At 35.9% G+C, this 17,313-nt stretch overlaps 1 protein-coding gene and 1 long non-coding RNA gene across 8 annotated transcripts in view; one reads left to right on the forward strand and one right to left on the reverse strand.

The window, feature by feature from the left end:
• Positions 1 to 17,313, forward strand: part of LOC129757752 (protein eva-1) — a 672,047-nt gene that overhangs the window by 226,835 nt on the left and 427,899 nt on the right. The gene's annotated exons all lie outside the window — the stretch shown is intronic.
• On the reverse strand, positions 6,895 to 7,567 carry LOC129757756 (uncharacterized). Its single transcript, XR_008739788.1, has 2 exons — positions 7,250 to 7,567; positions 6,895 to 7,186 (listed from the first exon to the last, which is right to left on the reverse strand). It is a non-coding gene; the product is annotated as an uncharacterized LOC129757756 (long non-coding RNA).

Below are 17,313 nucleotides of genomic sequence, written 5' to 3' on the forward strand. Positions count from 1 at the left end.
GAATGTGGATAATTTTCAAAAGATAAAAATTAAAAAAACTAATTTAAGAATCGATTATCAAAAAATCGCCTTCATAACGCCCTGCACGAAACATAAGCGCCTTTGAGTATGCAATGTTCATCCTTTTAGTAAGGGAAAACTGTACAAGACGCACCAGCGGGGTAAGATGGCCAATGTCATTATTTGGAGTTTGTTGCTTAAAAACCGATGGATTGATCGAATCCTCGCAGTCTTATAAACCTGCAGGCTGCAGCTTTTCGAAGCTGTTTTTTTTTAGACCGCGAAGAAATCTAAACCAAGAAACACCGAAATTCGGCATTCTATTTATATCTCAGAATTCACTGGACCAAAAGTTACAAATTAAATATCTTTGAGCCATCGAAAGTGTTGTGTTCAATTTTGTAGAGTTTTATGATGAATTTTAATCATTTGAGTTATGTCTGTAAGAGTAGCTCATTCGCAGAAATGATCCGCAATTTGTTAACAAATAGCGTTTTCGATTATAAACAAATTGCATAACATCAAGTGAATTATCTTCAAATATAAACATATTTGTTTTGAAGATCAAACAGGTTTTGATGGATCTAGAAAAATTAGGATATAATGTAACATTGTATTGGATTCCTTCGCATAGCGGAATTGTTGGCAATGAAAAGGCAGACCAGCTTGCCAAACAGGGTGCTGTAAGTGATAATATCTATTTTAGAGGATACCAACCCCAAGAATTATATCCTATTGCACAAAACATTTCCACGTCTATGTGGCAGAGCAAGTGGTTTAATAGTGAATTTGGCAGGTTTTGTTTTTCCGTTTTGCCTGAAGTAAATAAAAAACCGTGGTTTTATAACAAACTCCTAGGGCGAAATGTTATTAAAACTTTCTCCAGATTAATTTCAAATCATTACAACCTTGCAAGTCATTTGTTTAGAGTAAATCTGTCAAATACAAATATTTGTGACTGTGAGAATGGATATGAAGATATTGATCATGTGATATGGTACTGTACAAAGTATTCTGTTGAACGAGATGTTTTGAGAAGCTCTCCATCGTTTGGGACACCATTGCGTGATATTCTGGGTCAGAAGGACATGGTATCAATGAAACTCATATTCGAATTCATAAAAAATGTTGGCTTACTACTTTGAATATCCAGACGAGAATTCATACACCAGAGGATAAAACGACACCGATTGGATTGGAGGAAATGCAACAAAAATAGTGAACTATAAAATAAAGACATTACAGAACCAATCGAAAACAAAAACAGAAGAAAATAATTTTAGTTTTATTTAATGTATAAATACTATTAATTATGAATCAAAAAAGCGGTCGGCTCAAAATGATATGATATCAAGAGCCTTAGTTTAAGTATTTTAGTATTAATAGAGGAAAAAAAATAAACAAATTGCTCAAACTGCTGCATATTTTATTTTTCTCATTTGGTTTAAAATATACTAAATGTTTCGAACTGCCTTAGCAATTGATAAACTAGCATTTGTGAATATTATGAAGGTGTTTAAAATCCTTCATGAACAAGAAACCTGGATAAAACCGTCAAAATAGAGACTGATCAAATTCTTAACAGAGACGAAATCGAATCTTAAATCAAATTAAAAGTAGTCTAATAAATTTTCACAATTATTTTTTACGTTCATAGGAGTCCATTACTGGTACTAAAAATATGAACCATGCCACATTCCTCTTACCAGAAAAAATAATCAAAAAATATTGAAAAAAGTGAAATCTTACCCCGGATTTCGGATTTTGTTTAACCGGTGCGTTCTGAACCGTTTTCGCTTACATATTAGCTTAGTTCAATTGGGTAGGGGAAAACTGTACAAAACGCATCAGTTAAGCTTAATCGCTATTTACAGTGATACCAATCATATAAGAACCAAATTAAACGTTTACGACGATTCAGAGAACTTTTTTACGTCTTACTAAAAAGAAAAACCCGATTTAATACACTTATCAGTGGATTGGAGGCTTTCTTACAGAGTGTCAATTATCTTTGGAAATAAATGACACAATTGGATTTCTTATTTCTGAATTATATACTATTAATCTATTAAAAAAATTACGATTGAGGAAAATCGATAGCAAAAATGACTAAACTCAAAATAAAAAAAAGGTGGCTAGTACGTTTTTTGGAGGATAGGCGAACTGATATTCAACGAGTTCATTTACAATCAAAATATTTCTAACTGTTCAAGTTTGAGAGCCACGTTTCTCGACGCTAGTGGTCAAGGGGTTAGCATCCTAAACTCTCATGCTAAATGACGTGGGATCGATTCTCTGCTGTTTGATGAACTTTTTGTAAAATTTTCGATCGCCTCTGTAATTAATTTAGCGATTGCCGGCTACTGCTGCTGAGCAAATGGCTACCTTTTTTGGAGCCAACGTAAGCATGATATGTTCTATGGAATAGAAAAATTTTAAACAATTTTGTTTTTTTTTTTGGTTTTGAAATATGCCCTACAGGAAAAAAAATGCAATTTTTTTATACTAAATTCATCAAAATTGTGAAACCTAAAATAGGAGTTAATGTGTGTAACCGTTGGTCACAAGTTATGCTTGTGGTCTCCGACCCAAGTATAAGTTAGGAGCATTTTCAATTTAACTCGTTTTGCAAAACAAGTCAAGGGCCGCAATCAACTGTGATCTAATGTCGATAGGTTGGTGTCTTCGCTGGCAAGGTCGACATTAGTTACAGGGGCACACTCGCGGGGGAAGAAGTGTATTCCCAACGGTGTGAGCCAGGGTGTTTAAAGGGGTTGAGATGTAGATGGCGCACCAGTATCCCTTTTGACATATCAAACTATTTGTCCGTTCCTTTTTAAATTCCTATCCGCATAGCCTCCAACTTATCAAATGAAACAAGAGTCATTCTTTCTGGTCGTGACTTTCGAGTGAAGTAGAGTGCGCGCCGTTTTTAGTAATTGTAGGTTTTAACATGTGGTTGTTGTAAAAAGTTAAACTTGTTGAATTTGTGGTTTATTTCTTATAGGAAAGGGCACAATTGTTAGCTAATACTTCGCTCAAGGCAATAAGCCAACGAAAGGGATCAGAATTTGTGTGCGATTCAAAAAGTTCTGTTACGGTTAGTAAAATCGTGAAACATAACCTAGAAAGAATTATTAAATGCGAATTATTTATAATTATAGTCTAACAGTTAAAGTAAAATATAAGGCTAACAAGCAGACAAAACACAGAACAAGAAGGAGAACAAGTTAATAGCAGAAAAAATGTAAATTTTGTTGAAATAGTTTGTTAAATGTTATTTATAATTACATGTGTCAAGTGTGGAAAAATATGGCTTCGAGGGTGTGTCTAATTGTTTCGCCAAGTCCAGCAAGGGCCTTTTTTCTCTTATTCGGACAAATTCCGAACCAGTTTCATCCATAGGGGATCTCGGATCCAAGCCAGACGGGTCAGCGGTACCAAGATAGCACGTGGTCAACACCTATACTGACCAGGGTGCGCGGCAAGCGAACACCAGGAGCGGCCGTTAGCTACGATCGCAATCCCTAGAGTACTGACTTCGTCTAGATCGGAGCCCGCTAGATTCTCAAATCAGCATCTCGCCAAAACATGAACCCTCGGATTTGAGAATACCGGTTAAATGCATACCATCGAGGGAAGTGCCCAGCCAAGACGTCAACATTAAAGAACCCAACACACGCAAGTAGACACATGAAAACCCTAAATAAAGCCATGTATATGTATTCTAAGAAGTTAAATGGGTTCAAATCCTCCTAGAGAAATAGCTCACTTTTCCCTAAGTTTTACTTTATTTTATACGCGAAGCGATTTCGGAAGGAACACACACCCCTCGTCACTGGAAAGTCGATCAATGGTTTGACTATTCCTGACACCCCTAGAGTGAAAGTTCCATTTCCCTATAACGGGTACTCATTTGCATCTCTTTGCGGGGCAACATATAATGGGTTCCTGTTGGTGATATGTTTCCTCTCCTAAAAGTGGGTTGAGTTACATTCACAGATAAGCGACCTTGAGGTTAGCAAGACTAGTTTAGTCGAAGGTTACATGTGGTGTAATTTTTTGATACTTACACACCAAAAAATTATGAAAATTAGACTGGACAGAAACGCTTAAGCACCTATATTTCTTTTGATCTATTCAAGAAAAAATCTAATTTTACATCTTTTCGAACATAAAATACACACATACATGGATGATTTCAAATCTCAGGATATAAACTGAAACTTGAAGCAATACGAATCGAATTTTACATCATTGTGCATCTAAAGTTAAAATCTTGAATTTAAAGCTGTGTGACGGAAAACATAAAATTATGTCTATCAGTTTTAATGAGTTCAGTCGAAGCGTTTTCCATTATGGCGCTAGTAGTAGATTGATTTGTTGTTCATAATCGTATGCAGTTTGTGCAGTGACTTCTGATACAAATGCATTGCAAAAAGCGGAGTTTTAAACACCCGGTAAATGTGGATGTGGAATTATTCAACTAACAACGAAAAGAAATTTATCATTAAAGTATGGCCAAACTTTCCAATGCACGAGTTTATAAGGATTTGTGAATGTTACCTTGTGTATAAAAATTTATGAAAAATAATCTGAGTGATCCTGAAGCAAGGTAAGTATTATAAGGTAAACATTTCGAATAAAAAGTAAAGCTTCTTTCACAAATTTACAGTCATATCAACTTTGGAACAAATGTTCAATTTCTACGGACATGGTGACGTAGTGCAGCTCATTCAATGATTAAAACAAGATAAAGCAATATTACTCGACGATTGCTGTATTGTCCATTAAGGTAAGTGTGCAAATTATTCATAAGATTAAGTCTTCAAAAAATCTAAGCCTGATATCAGGTTATAAAACACTTCGAACATGAAAGTCCATTGAATTTAGCAGAACATTCAATTTTTAACCATACATTGGTCTTTGAAATTTCAGTTATACTTGGTTTATCCCAATGTTGAAAAATTAAATTGATTGGATGTCGTATACCTGCTCTATATCATATTTTCGCTCAAACATCTTTCAAGTGTCGGAACGGTCGGAACCAAACAAAAGAAAGAGTTGTCGATTGTCGAGGTGTTTGCAAAATTTTTCATCGTCGCTGGTTGGCAGTCACCAGCGCGAAAACTTCGGATTTCAGCTGCATCGACAATATTTTCACCTGCAAACCTGAAAGCATAGAATACATATTGATTTTGATTTTTTTTTGTACCTACATGAAGTTTTAATTCTGTCTCGTTCCTACTGCAGATTATTATTTTCTTTTAAATTTCAGTAATCCTTTTAAATTGTTGTTAAAATAACAAAACAATACACAAAACAATTTATTAAAAAAAATAAAATCGAAATGTTTACAACTAATTTGCTCAACAGTTCTTGCACCAGTTTTTCAAAGCACAGTTCATAGTACATGGAAAATAGTATGTCTGTTCAATGAAGTCTGGTTGAAAAGGGTCGAAACAAGTAGAAATGGATAGACAGTTTATCACCTATCTCTTTCCAATTGACTTCGACCGATTTCTACCAGGTCGAAACGAATCCCGCTGCCGAGCTGGATTGGTTTCGACTAGTTTCTACTTGCTCCATTGAACAACGACCTGATTAGTTTCGGCCAAAACATTGGCTCGATGAACATCTACCAGTTGAAACCGATTTTTACCAACCATTGAACGAAGCTAGTATTTATGTACATGGAAGCAAAGAGTAAAGTGAAAATTGTGAAAATTGCACCTGCACTCTGCACCCCAATGAATGGTATTTACCTCAAGGTCGAATTTCTACGCTCTTCAAAATCAGACTCGAAGCATCGCGTATTACCACGTCACATTATTGCTTATTTATGATTTTATATTAAAGGCTTATTGTTGCTTAATACTTCTAACACACCATTTAGGAATCCTTTTTTTAAATCTCACACAATCAAATAACACACTACCAAATTAAATTAGGTATATTATTTTCTGAAGTAAAAGTTGTACGTACTGAGATTTTGTTTTAATTACATGCGTCATATCAAGATAAAAGTATCAAATCGTTAAGCAATTTTAGTAAGCTCTAAGGCCGATGACATAGTGAATGCGATGCGATGCATACTGGTAAATGCGAATCAATGCGGCGAACCACATTTGATGAAAATGTGTGAATCGCTTAAACCTGACATATTCAACGCGGTGAAGCAGATGTCAATTTGTTTCGCCGCTCGACCTCATTGACCGCGTTCGCCAATTCGCCTCGCATCGCTCTCACTCCTCTCACTAGGTCGTCGGCCTTATTTGATGATTTTTACTTCTATACCGCTTTTGTTTCCAACGTTCAATTTGAATGTCACCTGTCTGTTGTACAGTAAAGGCTTCGTTTTTTCGAACAGTCTTCTAATCCCATTTATTGCGAAAAGAGAGTGCATGGAGAAAATTGAAATGACAAAAAGATAGCTGAATTCAGGGATGCAAGTTTTAAAGTTTCCAAATTTATGATATCTTTTATATTTATGATAAAAAGCAAAAAAAAAACTCATTTACTTAATTGTATCCCGCATAAATCAGTATTATACATTAACGATTTCAATTATCTTCTTCCCAAGACACACGAAAGATAAGCTTTATATTTTTGGATTATTAATGTACGATTAAGCTAGTCTTTTTTTCATGACATGGAATCGTTTGGACGCACTTAACGATACAGCGAACGGGTCGTTAAGTAGAGTAACCATTCATTTTTTTTGCTTTTTTCTTTATTCGAATCGTAGCTAAAAGATAGATGTTATCGTTATTTTATCTTCGTTTGCACGTTTTGCTGACGCTACAGCTGATCTTCTAAAGATCTTTTTACTATTAAAAATAATAAAAGGTAGCTTCCATTATTAATACTAGAATCAAATTCAAACATAAGGAATTTTATTACAACTGTTTATTTATTAAACATTTTTAAATCACTTTGTTTTTCACTTATAACAGACACGAAGTTTCATTTCCGAGCAGCCGAGCGCTTCCTCCAGGTTTTGATCTCCACTTGCAATTCCCTCGCTTTCTCCTTCGGGAGCCGCCCTAACATTTGTTGTCCGCTTCATGATTCAAGAGACGCCTTTCACTGCTGCTCTTCCGCCTTTTTATTTTCTCGAACAACCAGCAACGTATCCTTCACCTTTGCCTAAGAAGTCAGGCCTGAGACACCCGTCTACCTGCGCCTGAAATAAAATAATTCTATCTAAAAAAAAAAGTTATTATTAATCAATAGTCGGTGTACTCACCCTCGCACAACCGGAACCGGCGCTGTCGGCTACTGATCCCACGTCGGAACCGGTTCTATTGCCTATCAGATCGACCAATAAAAGGTAATTTTTGCGAGAACTATGCCAGGAGAAGATTTTTTCCGGCACAAAATGGGCCACGTGTGATGACAGCAGAAAAATTTGGGGCGCGTTGCTAAAATAATTAATTTTATTTCGTGATGATTAATTTTATCTTTCAGGAATAATATTTTATCTTATCGGCGTGTTGCAAAATTACTCATTTTGTTTCTTGGAAGATTAATCGTATCTTTTCGAAATAGTTTTTACTCGTTTCTAGCGAAGGCGCATTAGCGATGACCCAAAAATAAATCTAACTATCAATATAATCAGAACCGAATAATTCGAAAGATTCAAAGTATGGTTTTTCGCTATGCGGGATCTTATTAAGTTCAAGATTATTCAATAAAAAAAAAAAACAAATAATAATTTGGAATTATTTATTTTTCATCGTCATTGAAAATATATTTTGAATTGGGAAGAGCAAAAATCGTGTTTCTTTACCTTTGTGTAGTGATTATATTTTATAAAATCGTTTTTCAATAAAACAGATTTTTATTTGAAACTTAGGTAAAACTAAAAAAAACCTAACAGGCATCTCTGCTACCACGAATCAGATTTGGAAGGAAACAAAAAAAAACAAACAGACCATGGCAAAACAGCGCTTAAGTTTGATCTGAAAACCAAGACGAACAACGTGCAACATCCCCTGCTGTTTTCCGTCGCCGCCCAGAACGTACGAAGCAGTATGTACCAGCTGACCTGGTTTTAGACATTGGATCCCGTTCCTGGTATAGGTAAGTATTGTGATGTCGATGATTTAGTCAAATTGGCATTTCAGTCGAAGTTGCCTCCCCCCCCCCCCCCCCCCGGCTTATTTCAGCCGAAGTTCCCCTTTTAAAGCACTTAAATAATTTGAAATCCATTATTTTGTCAGGTGCGCCGGCTTAATACTAATGATGCTTTCAAGGAGCATGACGATGCCAGGAGTAAACCACGGCAGCTGCAACAGAAATCGACCTCTTCCAGGCAGCAGTTTATATTCAAGCGGCTCCTGCAATGTCCATGGTTCTGGAAACGTCATACGGCAAAAGGACTGCCGCCGAGGAACCGGCTGTTTACTTCGAATTTCTAGACAGACATGGTCAGCAATTCGACTATAACAGATTCAAGTTGGCCGAGAGTCCTCAAGTGTGTACGACACCGATGTGCGTCTGTCGTGTTCGTAAGTGTTTACACACTGCTCTCCTTTTTCCCATAAAGCAGGAACCGCAATTTGCTGCATCGATGATTAAAAATTTCAAACATTCGTTATTAAATTGCATGTTCGTGATGAAAATTATCTCCAACAACACAGATGAATTGATAAGTCTTTGAACAATATTATAAATAGTACTATAGTTTATCTTTTTTTATGTGATGAATTGGTTGGATGGCAAGCGATTGAATATTAAGTCGATTTTTTTAATTTTATTTATTTATACTGGTATCATTTGAAAAAAGAATAAGAATAGAATATCAAAGAAAAAATGTTTAAACATAGGTTAGCAAATTCTTAAAAAACTTTAATATTTTTGTAATTTCTGTCGATTTTATTTTTAAGCAAGTATTTTCAACCATGACGTGAACAAGCCACTAAAGTAAGACTTTCAGGCAGCAAAAATAATAATTATAAACTCTTAGAGAGTTCAAGAATAAAAAAAGCCCTCGCCAAAATTTGGAGATGAGTGTCAAAATTAAGTTTGCCAATTGATTTTACACCTGGTGCAAAACTCTGATTTTTTTTTAATTTTAACACTTTCGATTGAATAAAAACTGCTAGAATTTAAAAACAATATGTACATATATGGAAAATAGAGCCCCTCGATAACTTTGGAGCATGTTTTCTGGAAACTAACATTTAGGCACTTATCTCCATGTGTATCTGAAGGCCTCGATTGTAATACATTCACTAGAAAAAAAACTAGGATTTAATTCATTAAATTATGAAAAATAAATACAACATGTATTAAAGTATGAGTTATTGTAAACATTGTGATATATTTAAAATGCTTACAGAGAGACTCAAACATTAAAATTGTGTATCAGCATCATAGATTAAGAATTGTGAAGGTATATGACCAATAAAAATTTGTGCAACTACTCATATTTCTATTTTTTTAACGCAGGTTTGATTCAATGATCCAGGGGATAAGAAGTAAATTTAAGGCGACCTAATTTTACATCAGAAACGATGCTTCGTTTTTGTGCATACAAAATGACAGAAAATTACATCACAGAGAACATAACTTTATGTGTGCCGCATCAAGAATAAATCTTATTTGACATAAATTTTTGTTTTCATTAGTTTAAATTTATGTCTATTCGATCCAAAACTTAGGTCTTCAAGCGTTTCTGTCTTCGGAGTTTATACGACACTTATTTCATGATGTAAATTTATGTCAAATGTGATGCTTCAGTTTTGTGCATCCAATTTGACCTAAATTTACACCAAAAAATTAATAGTGTGTAATTCATCAAAATCGTGAAACCTAGAATAGGAGTTAATGTGGTAAGAACGTTTTAAATGGAACATACAAATTGACGGACATCATCGTCGAGCTGAGTCGATTGGTACCTATAAAGTGGGGTCTTGGCAACGAAATGAAATTGCTTGGCTAATATCGCGACAAACATGGCGGCAGATGACTTTTTCGGATCAAATATTGGTGAACCTTTAAAACTTAAAAATGGACGAAATTCGATATATTTTTGCATTCTTATCGTCAGTGTGAAATTCAACAAGATATTTATAGTCTTCCGAAAGTGCATACGAGTGGAAAAACGATAAGCTGTAGTTTTATAAGATTGCGCAGGCTGTTTGATCAATAATCCTTATATGTTAAACATGAAAAATAATAAGTTTCATGCAGAATCGATTAATCCTTCTATTTCTAAGAAATAAAGTCGTTTTTGGGAACTTTTTACCTAAGCAAGGATAAAAAATCTTGTTTGCTACATTAAACATGAAGAAAATCATAATTCGAAGCCATAGCTTAGCGTATTTTCAAGAAATAATGGCATGGGCCATCTTACCCCGCTGGTGCGTCTTGTACAGTTTTCCCCTACTTTGAAATTCGCTTTAAAATGATATTATTTTTTCAATCCCATGTAAAGTACTTTACGAGGGCACTCGTTTCAATCTATCTTATTCAGTGTTCTGCATCGCTAACTGAATTCTTAGTGCCGCTAAATAAATCGCTGACTCCTGAAAAGTAAGCGATCGCTAATCCAAAGCGCTAAATGGGATGAAAAATTTATCGCTTCCAGCTTAAGGGGGGGGGGGGGGGGGGAGGGGGGTTAGGGTCTAACGGGTATAAAAAAACACCATTTTTACGATTTTTTTCTAGAGCTATCGTTCAAATTTTTTGCATTATACAAAGCATTGTTAAAAGAACATTAAGTATTTTTTTCGCAGAAAAATATTGAAAAATGAGCCGGTGACGGAGCACTTTCGAGGATGCCTTTTAGAAAACAGGATTTGCGGTGGACACTGTATCTCAGCACAGAATCATCTGAAGTCAAAAATCAGAGCAAAATATTTTAAATAGATGTTTTTCTGGACCCCAATGTTTTTATTTAACTTAAAAAATTTCTTATGACATTTTTGTGGCTGTTTGAAGTAAAAACTACGATTTTTCAAGAAAAAATCCGCCATTTTTCTCCTGTAAAATCTCCCCAAAGTAAAAAAAACAAAAAAGAAAAACGTTGGGGTCTTGTATTTTATATGTAGAAAATATGTTCCAAATTTGAAAAGAATCGGATTAGTAGTTTTCAAATGACGATGTCCACGGACTTTAAAAATGTGCTTTCGAGAAAAACGCGTTCGAAGTTTCTGCTCTTGCTTTCTTGCAGTATTAGATAGGAGTAGATAAAGGCCTATAATTTCTACAGTTTTGCTTCAATTGACTTGAAAATTTGACAAAACATTCTTGAAATGTTTTACAATAAGAAAATAAAAAAAAATAAAAATCGATTTTTTGAAAGTGTTAGACCCTACCCACCCCCCCTCCCTCCCCCCTTAAAGCGCTCATCGCTAGCTGTTGGCCAACAATAAAGTAAAACGAAAAATTACATATATTTTTTCGAATTTCATGTTATTAGGATTTACAATACACATTTTACTATCCATTTATAAACATCAGGGCAAATAAATCCTTAGTCCAAATAGCCGGGTAAGCTTGTTAAAAGATTGGTCCAAAACTCATGAGATTTGGACCTAAATTGAGGCAGTTCTAAAGCGTTTTACAATTAATGGAACAAGAATGTGGTTGTCAGTTTTTTCTCAAGATTTCATCTTGATTCAATTTTTGTATGAGTTAAATTTTTTATCAGTTATCTACACTTATTAATGCCACAAATTCGTGTCGAGGTTCTAGTCAGTGATTTGTGAACGTGAAAAACAATTTCAGACTTTGCACTAGAAAACACGAAAACAGTTTCCATTCGAACTTGAAACAATGGCTAAATGAACTGTAAACAGCATTTGCCAATTCATTTTACGACAAAACGTACACTTCTGTCAGTAAATAATCTGTTTTCACAAATCTATGGGAGATAACGGTTTTCAATTAGCGGAACCAAAAACTAGCGGAATTTTCTAATTCGCTAGCTTGATCAAAATTAAGCGGCAAAATTAAACCGCTAACAAAAAGTTAGCGGACTAATTAGCGATTAGCGGTTTAGCGCTTTTGTGCCGAACACTGATCTTATTCCGTCAGGTCTTCGTTATGGTTAAGGTTTTTCGAAACAAACTGGACTCCTTTCTCTGCATACCATTCTTGATCATCTTTTGCTGCATTGACAGCTTGCCAAATCTTGCCAAAACATTACGGAATGGTCGTTGAATCGAATGAACGGGAAAATTGTTTTTGGAGATACTCTTTTTGTTCTGGTTCCGACGTCATTGTCTGATTTTTACGAAAACTTTCGATTTTTGCCACAGTTGCAAATAAATTTTCGCGCAAATTTGTCGACAAAAACGAATTTGCCAAGTAAAATTTTGACCAGGGATTTGCCCGAAGTCAGCCTTGACATAGGTTTCATCGTCCATCAGAAAACACCCGTCGAACTTGGTCAACATCTGGTTGTATAGCTTCCGAGTACGGATTTTGGCCACCCTATTCTGTTTTATGGGTCGATTTGGCTATTTGCTAGCTCGATACGACTTGTTTCCTCGAAGTCTCCTCACGGTACTAAAGGGAGAACTGAATTTTCTGGCCATATCACGTTTCGACAGACTTCCGTAGGCTTCCGAATCGTCGTCAAATAGCGCGCTATCCGGTATTTCTGGGCAATTTCAGCTGTTTAGCTAGCCTACAGGGTGACAAAAAAGGCCTGTCACACTTTTTTTTGGGGTCGCCTGTAGCCTATACGTTGTATCTCTCTGGTGCCATCTATATGTCAAATGAAAGGGCTAACTTTGCTGCCCACAGTTGCAGAGTTTCGTTTCTGTGCAGTTTGTGTACATTAAGTTGTGAGTGGCAGAGTTGAGAGCAGCAGTTATCGCTGAATATGTGAGAGGGTACAAACCCGGACACATATTCAACATATTCAAACACCTAGAACCGCTCGTAATCAACCGAAAATTCGTGTACCAGACCATAAATCGATCCTAGAGACCAGAGGCACCGAGGACAAGACACGATCTGGACGACCAAGGTCTGTGAGAACTCCAAGGTTGAAAAAGATTATACGAGACCGGACGTGCACGCCGCTTGCGACGGCTTTCCGAGACGTCTGAAGCTGGTTCGATCAGAGAAAGGTGGTGTAATTCCGAGATATCGTCTGTGAAGTATCTTGATGAGTTACTGAATAAAGCTATGAAAGTCAGATTCTGATTTTCTTCTTATTCTTTGAAATATTGAGATTTTTCTGTGTGACCGGATTTTTTGGTCACCCTGTAGATGGAGAACATCACGGATTTTCCAAATAACGCCGCAGCCCGTGGGGTAGAGGTTAGCCATCAAGTCTTCTAAGCCAGTGGGCATAAGATCAAATCCCGGTCACGGGGTACATAGTACACTTTCTGTGGGTTGTTGGTTCAAGCATTTGTAAGATGCTAGCTTTCATTTCCTTGAAAGTAGGTGAATGTCGGGTAAGACGGACACCCTAAGGTAGAATCGCAACAAATATTCAGATATTACTTTTTTCAACGCAGTTTTGGTACAGATTTTTTTTGTGATGGTCCCATAGGCCCAGTTGGGTCTATCCTCCACCCCAAACGCATCTTTAGAAGTGGGAGGGACAGTTTATCCTTAGGATAATATATATTGTTCACTTGATTTCATCAATTTCTTTACGACTTATACGTCTTACTTCCGCGTATGTCCATCACCTTACAAATTCTATCTGATGCTTCGTCAGATCTTCATCACTATTGTATTATCCTTTATAGGATTAATCCTTTTCTCAAATGGTCTGTTTCACGTAATTTAATGACAGGTTCTTAAAAGTGTTTGGACTGTCTTTGATGCTTCGCGGTAGGTTGTTATAAATTTTCAGTCTGTTATAGAACACAGAACGCTTGGTCATCTCTTTTTTTCGAGTTTGGTATGTGCTCTTCTTGTGTTGTATCCGTGTACATCAATTCCGTACTGCAGACCGTCTGATAGATAAGCTGGAAGCAATCCTTTAATCATTTTTTAGATAAAAATCAAACTGTTATACGCAATCCTCTGCTTAATTGACAACCATTGCAGCATATCACGCATTAAAGCACTAGGAGTATATCTGTTGCATCGTATAACTACTCGCATTATTTTGATTTGTATACTTTGCAGCCGCTTTGTTTGTGTTTCTGATGCATGAAGCAATATTGTAGCACAATAATCAAAGTGTGGTATAATAACAGATTTCACGTAAGTTATTTTTGACCAAAAAGTCATATATCTATTTATCCGACAAAGTACACCATATTTAATGGCAATTTTCTTTATGATGTAGGTGAGCTATGAAATTTAGTTTTTCGTCGACTTGTACTCCTAAATATTTAACCTGACGTACTTTTTCGACGATACAACCATCAATCAACAATTCTGGACAAACTCCTATCTTTCGATAAACCAGCTGGTTTTTATTTAAATTAATGCATAGTTTTCTATGCTTCAAAAACTTAACAATATTTTCAAATCTGAATTTGCCTCTGACATAACGAGCTCTTACCACTCCAGTAGGAGACGGAATCATCGGCGAACAGTTTGAGGCTACCATGGCATAAGCAATTTTTCATGTCATTGATGTAGAGTATAAATAACAAGGGACCCAATACACTTCCTTGGGGAACCCCTAGACTGTTTTCTCTGTATTGACAGTAAGATGAACCATATTTTGTTTGTTGCATTCTGCTATTCAAGTAATTCTTAAACCAGTTTAAAACCGTACAATTTATACTATATTTCACCAGCACATTTACGAGTTCTAATCGATCTAATCGATGGTCTCTATGATAGTTACCGACCCTCTTCAAATTGGAAGGGGAAAAGGGAGGGTTTTTTTTTTAAACGAACACACACATGTAGGATCTCAGTGAAACTTCATGTTTCTTTGAAGATATCTAAATTCTACTTAAGACTAAAGCGTACATCTTTCAAGGATATAATGGCTAGCATCCTACTAATGCTAACACCACCAGCCCACAGAAAGAGTACAATGTATGCCGTGACCGAGACTCGATCTCATGACCTCTGGCTTAGAAGACTGAAACGCTATCCTCTAGGCCACGCTCGAATGCTCTTTTGAATTCTAGAAACACAGCCACTGTGTATTTACCCTCCTCAATATTAATTTTCCAATTTCGAAGTAGTAGGTTTACAGCAGATTCAGTAGAATGCTGCTTCCTAAACCCTGACTGCTCAGCAATCAAAATGTCTTCACGATCAATAAAGCGTAGGAATCACTGTTGAACATCTCCAGGTATCAGGTACTATCCCTGCTCGAAGACTTGTGTTTATGACATCTCTCAAAGAAATTGCTAATAGATGGGCAGTTTAGGTAGTTTTCTATCGAATTAGTCGTTGGGATTAGAAAATTTCCTTCATCAAGCAGCAATCTAAAACATGCTTGCAAATTACACTTTTCAAAAATGCTCTGGTAAAACGAACACTGCGTAAAAAAAGGTACATTTTGTCTGGAAAATTGTTTTAAAAGTATATATTTTTATGAGTTAAGTATTTGAAACCGCGTTTAAGCCAAAATGGAACCAACTGGTCCGAGTCCAGATGCGAAACAGTGTAATTTTCAGAAATCCGTATTTTATAGGCGCTGCCTTTATCTGCAACTCACTTTCAGCATTTTTTTAGGCCTGTTTGAGAAGCTGAATGCTTTTTGACCGACAATTGCTCTTGTCAAAGTCATTTGTTAACATATGGAGGATAAAATCGATAAAAAAAATTGATATACCTGTAGAAAATTATGAGTCCGTTATACCCGACCTTGAGGTGTCCGTCTTAACCGACTTAGCAACATTTTTTTTCAAAACGTTTGTTGCTCGAGCCCTTCGACTGAAATTGGATTAATTTCCTCAAGACGGTTGAAGAGAAGCCCAATAAAAACTTTTTTTTTTTGAAAACTGTTAAAATTTTCAAAAATATTGCGAGTTATGTACTTTTGACTGAGGAGAGAAAATTACATCAAATAATGGATCCTTAAAGTTTTTGTTTGTTTTCTTTACTATTATGACCCCTTGCTTGATGTAAATAAACAAATGATCTCGTCTGTGTTGATACACTTAGGCGAACATATTCCCATCATTAGATTTGAGCCAGACATCGTAATTTTTGAAATATTGAAAGTGTTTGTTTTACCCGCTGTGTCCGTCCGTAGGGAAATACGCTTAGAGTTGAGAAATAAGAAATCTCAGCACTCAGCACAATTTCTTCCCTTCTTTCGGCTTCCATGATGATTGTTCACCAAGTACAGTCTATTTGGGGAATGTCAAAACTACATAGATTAAGGTAGGTTAAAAGTACGAGTCGGGTAAAAGTACGTTTTGAGATAATCACAAACCGAGAAAAGTTAAATTAAAAATTCTGGCGTGGATTAATAATGATTTGGACTGCCTATAACCAGACATTATTTTTTTCGTAGAAGTTAAAAATACTCCGAAAAATGAGGTAAAGTTGCATTTTAGCATAAATGATGTAATATTTAAAATATCGGCAAACATGTTTGAGCAATCCGAATTCTGGATTTCAATGAAGTTTTAATGTGCCTGTTAAGTTGTTTTCAATCACTATCAAATGCAGAAGAGAGAATTTCTTTAATATGTCTCTGATTTGCACAATAAACTGGGAATCACAAGAACACTTATAGTGGCAAAAGTACGAACTGCAAATGAGGCAAAGTACGACTGATGTACAGGGTTCACTGAAGTAAATGTGGAAGAAAAGTTTTAACTTTTTTTTAAAATCATCAGCGCATATTTTTCTACAACGACTTGCTCGCGCGGAGAATTACTCGAATACGATGGGATTTCTTAAACCTGTTGAATAAGGAAAATTTGAGGAGAAATCCAAATTTGCGCTGGTTGATCGGCGTAGGAATTGTATCAGAAGCGAGCACAGAAGCTCCTGCTGTGAGCAAAGATTGATAAAAAATAATTTTCCTCTTGTCTTCATGCACAATTGTGGAATTTCGAATACTTTTACTCCACACCATTCGAACTTTTGTCCTCTCGCTTGGTGGGGTAAGAGTACGTTTCGATAGGCATTTTCACTACTGCTATCAAATGCGTCGATCGATTATCTTCGTTATTTTTTAGAAAAGAGATAATAGTCTAAGGAATCAAATGCTGTTCTTGTTTTTTTTCGGAAAAACAATTGTAATAATTCCTAAAAAAAATAGCACTAAGGTCGTACTTTTATCCCATCATACTCTATGTGAAGCTGACAAAATTCCTGACACGTGGGCGCCAAGAACTTTCAAATCCGTCCAAAAGGAGCACCACAATATGAGCAAAAATTTGTACCGATTCTAAATGAAGCAAG

This window comes from Uranotaenia lowii, chromosome 3, assembly GCF_029784155.1.
Source record: "Uranotaenia lowii strain MFRU-FL chromosome 3, ASM2978415v1, whole genome shotgun sequence".
Classification (NCBI taxonomy): Eukaryota; Metazoa; Arthropoda; class Insecta; order Diptera; family Culicidae; genus Uranotaenia; species Uranotaenia lowii.